This window comes from Triticum urartu, chromosome 5 (genome assembly GCF_003073215.2).
Source record: "Triticum urartu cultivar G1812 chromosome 5, Tu2.1, whole genome shotgun sequence".
NCBI lineage: Eukaryota > Viridiplantae > Streptophyta > Magnoliopsida > Poales > Poaceae > Triticum > Triticum urartu.
The window spans coordinates 141530024-141543216 of NC_053026.1; positions in this window are offsets into that span (position 1 = coordinate 141530024).

Below are 13193 nucleotides of genomic sequence, written 5' to 3' on the forward strand. Positions count from 1 at the left end.
TCATCAACAATGACGAAACCATAGAGGCACGCGTCGTCGTCATTATTGTCTTTGAGGGATGGTTGGCCCTAGTCATCTTTCCGGCTTCACAGGCACCGCATAGATGATCCTTCTTCAAATTGACACCCTCGATGCCTATGACATGCTTATTTTTCGCGAGGGTGTGTAAGTTCCTCATGCACGCATGCCCTATCCTTCGATGCTAGAGCCAGCACTCTAAAGCTTTTGTTGGAAGACAAATGACCAGCTGTGGTCCTACAGAGAAATCTACCATATACAGATCGTCTTTTCGATATCATTTGAAGACTCGAGAATTGTTAAATTCCATAAGCACAAGGCAATGATATTTTCCAAATATCACAATCATGTTCAGATCACAAAGCATTGAGATAGACATTAAGTTCAGACCAAGGGATTCAAAAAGCATCACTTTATCCATGTGTTGATCCTTTGAGATTGCGACTCTACCTAGGCCCAATACCTTGCGACTCAAAGTTTAGATCCTTGTTAGGGTAGATAGGATGGTTGTCAAGAAATCCTGGGACGAAATACATAGTAAGACCATTTTGGCACTTTATCTTGCATCCCACAAGATGTTTTAGGTCCCCAGCATAAGTATCAGAAGCCTTTGATTTCCGGCTGGAGACCTTTCCCTACAAAAGAGAGTTAATTTTCTTAACCACCCACATCTTCAGGGGTGGCTTATAAGCAATGAGTCTAAGTGCAGCATCTGAGAACTTAGGCTTTGGAGCCCTAGCAAATAGCCTTGCAGGAGGTGAATAGTACTCATAAGAATAAGCAGAAAAGTTCTTGCTCTTATGAACATAGAGGTTTGATGAAACATGCTCATATTCATAAGTCTGAGTATGATTTCCCTACAAAACATTGGAGTTAGGGTGACCCTAGTGGGTCCTCTGATTGTATGAAGCCTTTGGACCATATGAAGCCTTTGGTCTGGGGTTTGTCTTCTTCCCAGGTGGTGTCATGATGACATTCACAGGAAGCTTCTCAAGGCAACTTTTGGGTACCCAGATCTTCTTCAAAGGTGGTCCATTCCTGCAGTTAGTACCAATGTACCTGGCAAACACTTCACCATTATGAGTCTTAAACAGTTTATAGTTTGCATCAAAGGATTCATCATTGATAACCGGGTTAGCACAAGTGCAGCCAGATAAGGTAGATGGATTCACTGAAGATCCCTTTGTAGCAACCCATGTGGTTTTGGGGTACTACTCAGGCTTCCAGTATGAACCATCAACATTCATTTTCCTCTCAAACCCAACCCCCTCTTTTCTAGGGTTTCGGTTCAGAATCTGTTTCTTGAGGACATCACATAGTGTCTGATGCCCTTTGAGGCTTTTGTACATCCCTGTTTCAAGCAATGTCTTCAACCTAGCATTCTCATCAGCAATAGTAGTGGTATCCTCAGAAGAGGGGTTAGTTATCACATCAACAGTTGAAGATATTGCAATAGTAGTAGCAGTAGAACATTCAGCAACGGAGACAACATTATCACGGTCAATACATTTTAAACATGGTGACACATAGTCTTCCTGAGCGGAACTGATCTATTGAACGCAAAGTGACTCATTCTCCTTTTGAAGATCTTCATGAGATGCTCTCAGGTTCTCAAGTTCTTGCTTCCTTTGAACATAATCATAGGAAATCTTCTCATGAGTAGATGAGAGTGTTTCATGACGACTTTCAAGTTCCTCGTACTTAATGTGAAGATTTTTAATGTCTTCAATTAAGGACTAACTTCGAGTCATTTCCGCGTCCAACAGGTCATCGCTTTTGTCCAGCAACTTTTGAATATGTTCCATAGATGTTTATTGTTCAGTTGCAATTTTAGCAAGTGTTTTGTAGCTAGGTTTAGATTCACATTCAGAGTCATCTTCACTGGATGTTTGAAAGTAAGCATCGCGTGAGTTTACCTTGGCACCATGTGCCATGAAGCAGTACGTAGGAGTAGAGTCATCCTCATCATCAGCATCATCGTCGGGGACGAGGCCATTGTCTTCGGTGTTGAAGATGGACTTGGCGACATAAACCGAAGCTCAAGCCAGGCTTGCCACGCCTGAATCGGAATCCTCCTCAGACTCCACCTCCACCTCCTTAGACGCAGAATCCTCCTCTGAATCCATCTCCTTGCCAACAAACACACGAGCCTTGTTGGATGATCTCTTCTTGTGAGATGAAGACTTTGATGAATACTTTGAGTATTTCTTCTTGTTCTTGTCATCATAATCATATTCCTTGATCTTCTTCATCTTCTTCTTGGTCTCATTATCCCATTGAGGACACTCAGAGATGTAGTGACCAGGTTTCTTGCACTTGTGGCATGTTCTCTTCCTGTGATCACGAGTGGAAGCTTCATCATTTCTTGAGATGGATCTTGAAGACTTTCTGAAACCTTTCTTCTTGGAGAACTTCTGGAACTTCTTCAAGAGCATAGCTAGCTCCTTTCCAATGTCTTCAGGATCCCTAGAACTACAGTTAGATTCTTCTTTAGATGAGGACACAACCTTTCCCTTCAAAGCCCGGGTTCAGCCATAGTTGGGGCCATAGATATCTCTCTTCTCAGATAACTGGAACTCATGTGTGTTGAGCCTCTCAAGCATGTCAGACTGATTGAGATCTTTGAAGCCAGGACGTTCTTGTATGATTAGGGCTAGGGTGTCGAATGAGCTGTCAAGTGATCTCATGAGCTTCATGATGATTTTGTGCTTGGTGATCTCAGTGGCACCGAGTGCGTGAAGCTTATGAGAGCTGGACATTCCTCACTGTCATTTCTCTTGAAGTGGTTGAAGAGGTTGCGAAGAATATCAATCCTTGAATCTCTCTGAGTTGAGACGCCTTCGTTGACCTTGGAGAGCCAGTCCCAGACCAGCTTCGCAGTTTCCAGTGCACTCACACGGCCATACTGTCCTTTGGTCAGATGACCATAGATGATGTACTTGGCAGTCGAATCCAGTTGAATGAACCTCTTGACATTAGCAGTGGTGACACCTTCACCAACCTTGGGAACGCCATTCTTGATGACATACCAGAGGTCGACATCAATGGATTCAAGATGCATGCGCATCTTATTCTTCCAGTAGGGGTAATCAGTACCATCGAAGATTGGGCAGGCAGCAGAGACCTTGATTATCCCTGCAGTCGACATAGCTAAAACTCCAGGTGGTTAAACCGAATCACACAGAACAAGGGAGCACCTTGCATGAATGACTTATTCACCGAGAAGGAGGTAGTAAGAGATGCCGTTTTAGCTATCATGTAGGGCCACGTATTAACTTGCATGCAATCTGACTTTGATTTCTTGACTGATCAACGCGTACTTGCGCTCCATGCATTGGTTTTCCGGGGGAGATAACAAGGCAGAGTAAGTAACAACGCTTACTAGCAACGAGGCCGGGAGGGGATTGAGATGCAAAGTTAATGGACGACGCCTAAACATTTTGGGAATATATGATTTTTGTAAGATGACTTAACACCTAGACAGAGGGAGTACTACTCCTCAGTCCAGGTTTGATGGAATATTCGTCGCCTCTTCTCTTCTTGTTCGTATTCCATTTGTATATCACTTCCTGTGGCTTTGCACTCACACAATATTCCTATTCTATGAACCTGTGTGCGTATGTGCTTGTGTATGTGTGTGTGTGTGTTTAACAGCGTGTGTGTGTGTTAGAGAGAGCGACACATCGACCTACTCCTACAAAGAGATGGTGTGTAGTGTATGATTTAGCCGCGAGAGTCGGTGCATCCTCTCGTTTCTGGGTGTCCGGTCGTGATAGCTGCCACGCCCGCTCCTGACCAGCCTGGCCCACCCAAAGCCCCTCCATCGCCCATGTGCACTTCCCGCCTGAAATGGTCAGCACCACTCCAAAGAATCGGTGCTGCAATCATGCCTGGGCAGAGTGGACACGACCTCTCACTGGCGCATGCGTTGAAGGGAGAAGCGGATTCAAGAGTGATGGTTGCTTCGTCCATCCAACTTACTGCTGAGTCTATGTGATTTGATGGCTCATTGGTCATTATTACTGAGGTGGTACGACTGCTGGATGTCCGATGCTTCGGCAAAAGGAGGGACTATATTACAATTTTCTCCATTCTTACAGCAGAGGAGTGAAAAAGCAGTGAAAACATGCATGCTGAGTGATTACATGGCCCACCTCACACTATCACCATATTCTGGACACCGTGCGACACCTAACTCTTTACATAGTAGTATAGTACGTACTGTAATTTCTCAGTGAGATAAATTTGTACAATGATATGAAGCTTCCATCTTCTGTTTCATGTATCTTGCCTCCAAGGTTGCCCCGTTGCAACATTTCATCAAATACAAAGGAGACTAACATGCATGCTATTGCATCTCAAAGATTGACAGATCATAGCCAATATGTACTCCCTCCGTTCCAAAGTAAGTGTCTCGATTATATGCAAACTTTAGTACAAAGTTGTACTACTACTAAAGTTAACACTTATTTTGGAACAGAGACAACTAAAGAAAAATGATCCATGCAGTCCCTAGCCCTTGAACCGTAAACCCAAACCAGGCTTTAATTTGCTGGCAATGTTGAAGCTTTCAAATAAATGAAGTTTGCAACCCTTTGACCATCGGATCATTTTGTGCAGTTTCACCAAAATCGAGATGAGCGCCGGTGTTGCAAAGAAATTGAAGAAGCGTGATTAGAATAAGATTACTGGGACTAGTTGATGAGATATAAACTCATCACAAATAGAGTAGAAGTCAGTAGAGGTATGTGCGGGCCAAAGAAGTAGAGAAATATCCACATGGAGTGATGTGGGTAGCTAGGGCAGTGGTGCAAGTCAGCTGTAAGGAAGTTGCACCTGAGGGATGTTGGGACGTAGCTCAACCTAGAGGAGGGCGGTGGGAGGCGGCAACTGCCCACGTCACGGTCGTGGGCAAGGGACGAAGGCAACCTCACCGGCTTTGTGAGAGAGAACGGAGGGGTCCCCTGATCGGGATGTGCCGACAGTGGGTTTTCACGGTCGGCGATGGCGAATGCGTCTACACAAAGCATCCACCCCTTTCCCCGGCGGACGTGATCCGCCCGGATGTTAGATATGTGGCCACGGTCATTTTGTGCGAGAAAGTGTGAAGAGAGTACCCCCAGCAAGCAACCGTGTAGGCTCGTCCTGGCTATGTATATAGTGGAGCGGTTTCTTTTTCTTGCCATATGAACCTACTTATATTGCGTACATGCCACCGAAGAAAAAAACTTTATTTATAAATGACGCGGCACCGTTCATCGTGGTTCCCGACCCCCCATTATTTATAAGTGAGTAACTACTACTAGACGCGTCAAATTATCATGTGGGCTGAATCATCTTACAGAAATGAGCTCCACCGTGTCACGTGTGTGATTGGGGAAGACGCAAAATACGCAAAGAGCTCTACTAGTACTATGTGCGTGGGTGCGTGCACCTCTTCTCTTCAAGCATGGTTATTAAAAGTATAGCCCACTACTATACACGCGGTTATTATAGTATGGGCAAAGAGTATAGGCAGTAGTAATGACTAATAAGTCGTCAAATCATGAGGCCCACCTTTCTCTATGTTTGATCGAGGAAACAACCATAATTTCACTCCTCGTTGAATATCCATCCACTGCTACCTCCACAAATAAAAAATCCACTTCTACCTTCGTAGCATGGTTAATAATATAGCCATGTCAATCACGACGTAGAAATATCATTCACTGATACAATAGGGCTGGATCTAAGGCTGGTGATTTTTTTACTTTGTCTCTTTCTCTTTTTGTCTCATTTACTCATTTTACATAGGAGCACGTGTAAAGGATGGCTATTCCTTTCAATGGGACTTCTTCGTGGGGTTTAAGACTAAGCAGCTCCGAATTATGCCCACTGCCCACCACTCTGAATCGTGCCATATATGATAGGGAGTAATCCCATTGCAACAATGAGGTCCACTAGGTCTAGCACGTCCTGTAAGAAGATCCAGTCACGCAAAACATACATCTTGTTGCCTTCTTACTCATACAGTACGTATCACTGGTACGTACTACTAGTACTACTCGTTCTCCTATAAACCTTGCACTTGGCATCTCCAAAATATTAACCTTGCGCTTGGCTCTTCGCCTCTTCGGGAAGTCGAGCAATAATGGTACTGCAGTATATATCGTTCTGGCTATCTGAGAACGAATGAATTGCTACACGTCCACCACGTGGGCAAGGGTCGAGCGAGGGGCGAGGGCGAGGGAGAGTGCATACTATTATGTCCGTTTCAATATGGACTAAATACGGAGCAAAATGAGTGAATCTACACTCTAAAATACGTCCATATACATCAGTGTTCGGAGTATGTACTAGTAGTTCATATTGAAATCTACTAAAGGACATATATATCAAACAATATGATAATATCTCTAACCAAGGTAGGGACAAGGAGTAAACGGAGGGAGTAGTAAAATTTTCTCCTCGTCCTACGAGCCACCGCACGTGCGGGCGAGGGAGCGGGTTTAAGGTGTAGTAAGAAAGCTTCACCTCGTCCTGCGAGCCACCTCCCCCATGGGCGGGGGAGACGGAATACTAAGCAAGCTTCTCCTCGTTCTGCGAGTTGACTGGACACATCAGAAGTATACGTATGGAGCATCTCCAGTGTATACAGCCTTCCCTGTAAGGTAGGTGAAAGTGCTAGTTATCGACTAGAGGGGGGTGAATAGGCGATTTTTTTTGAAAGTCTTCAAAACACGAGGTCTTTGAAGACAAACAATAGAACTGAACCTATTGATATGCAGCAGAAGGTAGACTACACTAGACAAGCCATAGTCAAGTAAGCAATATAGTGAGAGCATGAAGACTATCAGAAGTTAGGTAGTATGGATCGGGGTGGAAGATAGTATGAAGCCAAACAGTAATTAGTCTTCACTTAGTGAAGTCAGTCAGATCAGACAAGCAGGCAATGACTTCATGAAGAGAAACTGTAAAGTAAAGGGAGGTGGAGGATAGAAACAGTTGCTTAGCGAAGACTAGGATTTGGTAGACCAGTTCCAGTTGCTGTGACAACTGTACGTCTGGTTAGGGAGGCTGAGATTTAACTCAGAAGACCGCGTCTTCACCTTATCCCCATTGAGATAAGGACACTAAAAGGGATCGAGAAGAGGTGTCTAGAGGGGGTGAATAGACTCTTAGCAAAGAAAAGTGGCAGTTTTTAATTTCTTCAAGTTGAGGTGGAGTTTTAGCACATGTTTAACCATTCACTATACATATCAAGAAAGCATGACAAGAGTATATGGGCAGCGGAAAGTAACGCATGCAACTTTGCAAGAATGTAAAGGGATGGGATTGGAGTGTGCAAATGCAATTGGAGACACGGAGATTTTTGGCGTGGTTCCGATAGGTGGTGCTATCGTACATCCACGTTGATGGAGACTTCAACCCACGAAGGGTAACGGTTGCGTGAGACCACGAAGGGATCCACCCACAAAGGGTCCACGAAGAGGCAACCTTGTCTATCCCACCATGGCCATCGCCCACGAAGGACTTGCCTCACAAGGGTAGAGTTTCACGAAGTAGGCGATCACCTTGCTCGTACAAACTCCTTGGTTCAACTCCATAATCTTGATGGAGGCTCCCAAGTGACACCTAACCAATCTAGGAGACACCACTCTCCAAAAGGTAATAGATGGTGTGTTGATGATGAACTCCTTGCTCTTGTGCTTAAAATGATAGTCTCCCCAAAACTAAACTCTCCCTCATAGAATTGGATTTGGTGGAAAGATGTTTTGAGTGGAAAGCAACCGGGGGAAGGCTAGAGATCAAGATTTATGTGGTTGGAGTGGAATATCTTGACCTCAACACAAGTGTAGGTGGTTCTCTCTCAGAAAATGTATGATGGAAGTGTAGGCCTCGTCTGATGGCTCTCTCTATGAATGAAGAGTGGGTGGAGTGGTATATATAGCCTCCACAAAAAATCTAACCGTTACACGCAATTTACCAAACTCGGTGGGACCGAATTAGAAAACTCGGTCAGACCAATTCAGTTCAAAATGTGACCGTTAGGCATTTTGGTGGGACCGATATGATCAACTTGGTAGTACCGATGTGCTAGGGTTAGGGTAAAGCCTCATCTCGGTTTGACCGATTACACAAACTCGGTGGGACCGATTTGGGTAATAAGTGAAACAGAGAGTTGGCAAAGCAAACTCGGTGAGACCGATTGCATATTTCGATGGGACCGAAATTATTGCAGTAGGCAACTGTCACGCCCCAAAACATAGCAGTGACAATTGCCACATGATTATAAATTCAATTCAAATTTATAAGCATGTTAGGCCATCAGGTTAACAAACTTACGGATCCATCATCGACATGCTTCCGAACGAGTATCGTTCTTGTAGGAGAACCTCGACAGTCCCATACCTGTACTGTGACCGATACAATGTTTTTGCCGTCGTGATGCCTTAGTGTTAGACTTTTCATTAGGACTGGAACATTTGAAGAGGAAATATTATCTCAAAAGATCACCAGTATATCATCTCTAGCTTCTGCACAAGCTTAGCTAGTATTGCATGTGCTATTCTTAGCATAACAAGTGTACAGGTCCAACAAGTAGAAGTGAGGCGTACTTAGTCAGAACAAGGCATGTGGTACAAAATAGAAAGAGAGAAAGACAAAATAATCTAGAGGAGTTCTTGGAAGATAGAATGCATGCATCTTTCACAACTAGCATGCAGAACCAAACACCATGCATATTGTACAAGGACACACTAGCTGATGTGAAAGAATTAACAACAAGAATGGTGCTACAGACTAGCTATATAGAGAAGTACTAGCAACAACGGCATGGCATGAGTAAAGAAAGAGAAGGAGCAGGACATCTAGAGAAGCTAGATGGAACACATGCTTGCCTTCTCCTGATTCTCTCGACACAGTAGCAGGATTTCTAATGCCTTCTCTGCACCAGCAGCTATGGCTCTACTACTACTACTACCTTCAGTGAAGAGAGACAATGGTTGTGGTGTGAGGTCCAGGTACCCGGCCCTTGGCTCTTTATATAGGCGTGCAGCCATGCAAGGGACATCAATGCATGCGGTGATCTAAAATATCTACCACCCATGCTCTTCTACACACAGCTTTATTTTAATTGCCACTAAGTAAAATTGATCTAATTGACACGTATGTCTGACAATAGGAATAGATAAGCTTGCTGGCCTGTACCTGAGTCAGCAGCATAATCATTTCCATTTACTAAACATTTTATTTTCAGTTGCCTCCTCGACCCTTCCTACAGCTAGCTACTTGTTTAGCAAAATATCTGGCCTAACTCTTCTCACAAATTAAGGGAAAGAAAAAAATAAAAGTCTGCCTAGACCAGTACGTGTACATGCATTTGGGTTCTAAGCAACTACTACTAATTCTTAAATAGTGGCATCCACCATATATATATTATTAGTGCAAGCTATCAATTGCTACCTCTTGAGCTTGCATTGGATTTCCCCGAAGAGGAAAGGATGATGCAGCAGAGTAGCGTAAGTATTTCCCTCAGTTTTTGAGAACCAAGGTATCAATCCAGTAGGAGGCCACGCTCAAGTCCCTCGTACCTGCACAAAACGATAGCTACTCGCAACCAACGCGATTAGGGGTTGTCAATCCCTTCACGATCACTTACGAGAGTGAGATCTGATAGATATAATATTTTTGGTATTTTTGGTATATAGAAGCAAAGTGAAAAGTAAAAAAGCAAAGCAAGATTAAAGTGATGGAGATTGATATGATGAGAATAGACCCGGGGGCCATAGGTTTCACTAGTGGCTTCTCTCAAGAGCATAAGTATTCTACGGTGGGTGAACAAATTACTATTGAGCAATTGACAGAATTGAGCATAGTTATGAGAATATCTAGGCATGATCATGTATATAGGCATCACGTCCGTGACAAGTAGACCGAAACGATTCTCCATCTACTACTATTACTCCACTCATCGACCGCTATCCAGCATGCATCTAGAGTATTAAGTTAAAAACAGAGTAACGCTTTAAGCAAGATGACATGATGTAGAGATATAAATTCATGCAATATGAAATAAACCCCATCTTGTTATCCTCGATGGAAACGATGCAATACGTGCCTTGCTGCCCCTTCTGTCACTGGGAAAGGACACCGCAAGATCGAACCCAAAGCTAAGCATTTCTCTCATGGCAAGAAAAACCAATCTAGTAGGCCAAACCAAACTGATAATTCAAAGAGACTTGCAAAGATAACCAATCATACATAAAAGAATTCAGAGAAGATTCAAATATTATTCATAGATAGGCTTGATCATAAACCCACAATTCATCGGTCTCAACAAACACACCGCAAAAAAGATTACATCGAATAGATCTCCACGAGAGAGGGGGAGAACTTTGTATTGAGATCCAAAAAGAGAGAAGAAGCCATCTAGCTACTAACTATGGACCCGAAGGTCTGAGGTAAACTACTCACACTTCATCGGAGGGGCTATGATGATGTAGAAGCCCTCCGTGATGACGGCCCTCTCCGACGGAGCTCCGGAACAGGCCCCAAGATGGGATCTCGTGGATACAGAAAGTTGCGGCGGTGGAATTAGGTTTTTGGCTCCGTGTATATTCATTTAGGGGTACATAGGTATATATAGGAGGAAGAAGTACATCGGTGGATCTCCGAGGGGCCCACGAGGCAGGGGGCGCGCCCTAAGGGTGGGGGGGGGGGCGCCCCCACCCTCGTGACCGCCTCTCTGATGCCTTGGAGTAGGGTCCAAGTCTCCTGTATCACGTTCGGTGAGAAAATCACGTTCCCGAAGGTTTCATTCCGTTTGGACTCCGTTTGATATTCCGTTTCTTCGAAACACTGAAATAGGCAAAAAACAGCAATTCTGGGTTGGGCCTCCGGTTAATAGGTTAGTCCCAAAAATAATATAAAAGTAGAAAATAAAGCCCAATATAGTCCAAAACAGTAGATAATATAGCATGGAGCAATCAAAAATTATAGATACGTTGGAGACGTATCAGGCATCCCCAAGCTTAATTCCTGCTCGTCCTCGAGTAGGTAAATGATAAAAAGAGAATTTTTGATGCGGAGTGCTACTTGGCATAATTTCAATGCAAATATTTCTTAATTGTGGTATGAATATTCAGATTCGAAAGATTCAAGACAAAAGTTCATGCTGACATAAAAATAATAATACTTCAAGCATACTAACAAAGCAATTATGTCTTCTCAAAATAACATGGCCAAAGAAAGTTATCCCTACAAAATCATATAGTCTGGCTATGCTCTATCTTCACCACACAAAGTATTTAAATCATGCACAACCCCAATGAAAAGCCAGGCAATTGTTTCATACTCTAACTTTTTCAAACTTTTTCAATCTTCACGCAATACATGAGCGTGAGCCATGGATATAGCACTATATGTGGAATAGAGTGGTGGTTGTGGAGAAGACAAAAAGAGGGGAAGATAGTCTCACATCAACTAGGCGTATCGACGGGCTATGGAGATGCCCATCAATAGATATCAATGTGAGTGAGCAGGGATTGCCATGCAACGGATGCACTAGAGCTATAAGCATATGAAAGCTCAACAAAAGAAACTAAGTGGGTGTGCATCCAACTCGCTTGCTCACGAAGACCTAGGGCAATTTTGAGGAAGCCCATCATTGGAATATACAAGCCAAGTTCTATAATGTAAAATTCCCACTAGTATATGAAAGTGACATAATGAGAGACTCTCTATCATGAAGATCTTGGTGCTACTTTGAAGCACAAGTGTGGTAAAAGGATAGTAACATTGTCCCTTCTCTCTTTTTCTCTCATTTTTTTATTTTTTTTATTTGGGCCTTCTATTTTTTATGGCCTCTTTTTTTTTTCCTTTTTTTCTTTTTATTTTTCGTCCGGAGTCTCATCCCGACTTATGGGGGAATCATAGTCTCCATCATCCTTTCCTCACTTGGGACAAAGTTCTAAAAATGATGATCATCACACTTTTATTTTTCTTACAACTCAACAATTACAACTCGATACTTAGAACAAAATATGACTCTATATGAATGCCTCCGGCGGTGTACCGGGATATGCAATGAATCAAGAGTGACATGTATGAAAGAATTATGAACGGTGGCTTTGCCACAAATATGATGTCAACTACATGATCATGCTAGCAATATGATAATGATGGAGCGTGTCATAATAAACGGAATGGTGGAAAGTTGCATGGCAATATATCTCGGAATGGCTATGGAAATGCCATGATAGGTAGGTATGGTGGCTGTTTTGAGGGAGGTATATGGTGGGTGTATGATACCGGCGAAAAGTGTGCGGTATTAGAGAGGCTAGCAATGGTGGAAGGATGGGAAAAAGTGCGTATAATCCATGGACTCAACATTAGTCATGATGAACTCATATACGCATTGCAAAAATCTAGAAGTTGTCAAAGCAAAGTATTACACGCATGCTCCTAGGGGGATAGATTGGTAGGAAAAGACCATCGCTCGTCCCCGACCGCCACTCAAAAGGAAGACAATCAATAAATAAATCATGCTCCGACTTCATTGCATAACGGTTCACCATACGTGCATGCTACGGGAATCACAAACTTTAACACAAGTATTCTTTAAATTCATAATTACTCAACTAGCATGACTCTAATATTATCACCTCCATATCTCAAAACAATTATCATGCTTCAATCTTTTCTTAGTATTCAACGCACTCAAAAGAAAGTTTCACAAATCTTGAATACTAAGCATATTATTATTAAGAAAATTAGCATGCTATTAATACTCTCAAAATAATCTAAGTTAAGCATGAGAGATCAATAGTTTCTTTAAAACAAATCCACCACCGTGCTCTAAAAGATCTAAGTGAAGCACATAGAGCAAAATTATAACGCTCAAAAGATATAAGTGAAGCACATAGAGTATTCTATCAAATTCTAATTCATGTATGGCGCTCTAAAAAGGTGTGTACAGCAAGGATGATTGTGGAACACTAACAAACAAAGACTCAAATAATACAAGACGCTCTAAGCAAAACACATATCATGTGGTGAATAAAAATATAGCTCCAAGTAAAGTTACCGATAGAAGTTGACGAAAGAGGGGATGCCTTCCGGGGCATCCCCAAGCTTTTACTTTTAGGGGTCCTTAGATTATCTTGGGGGTGCCATGTGAATCCCCAAGCTTAGGC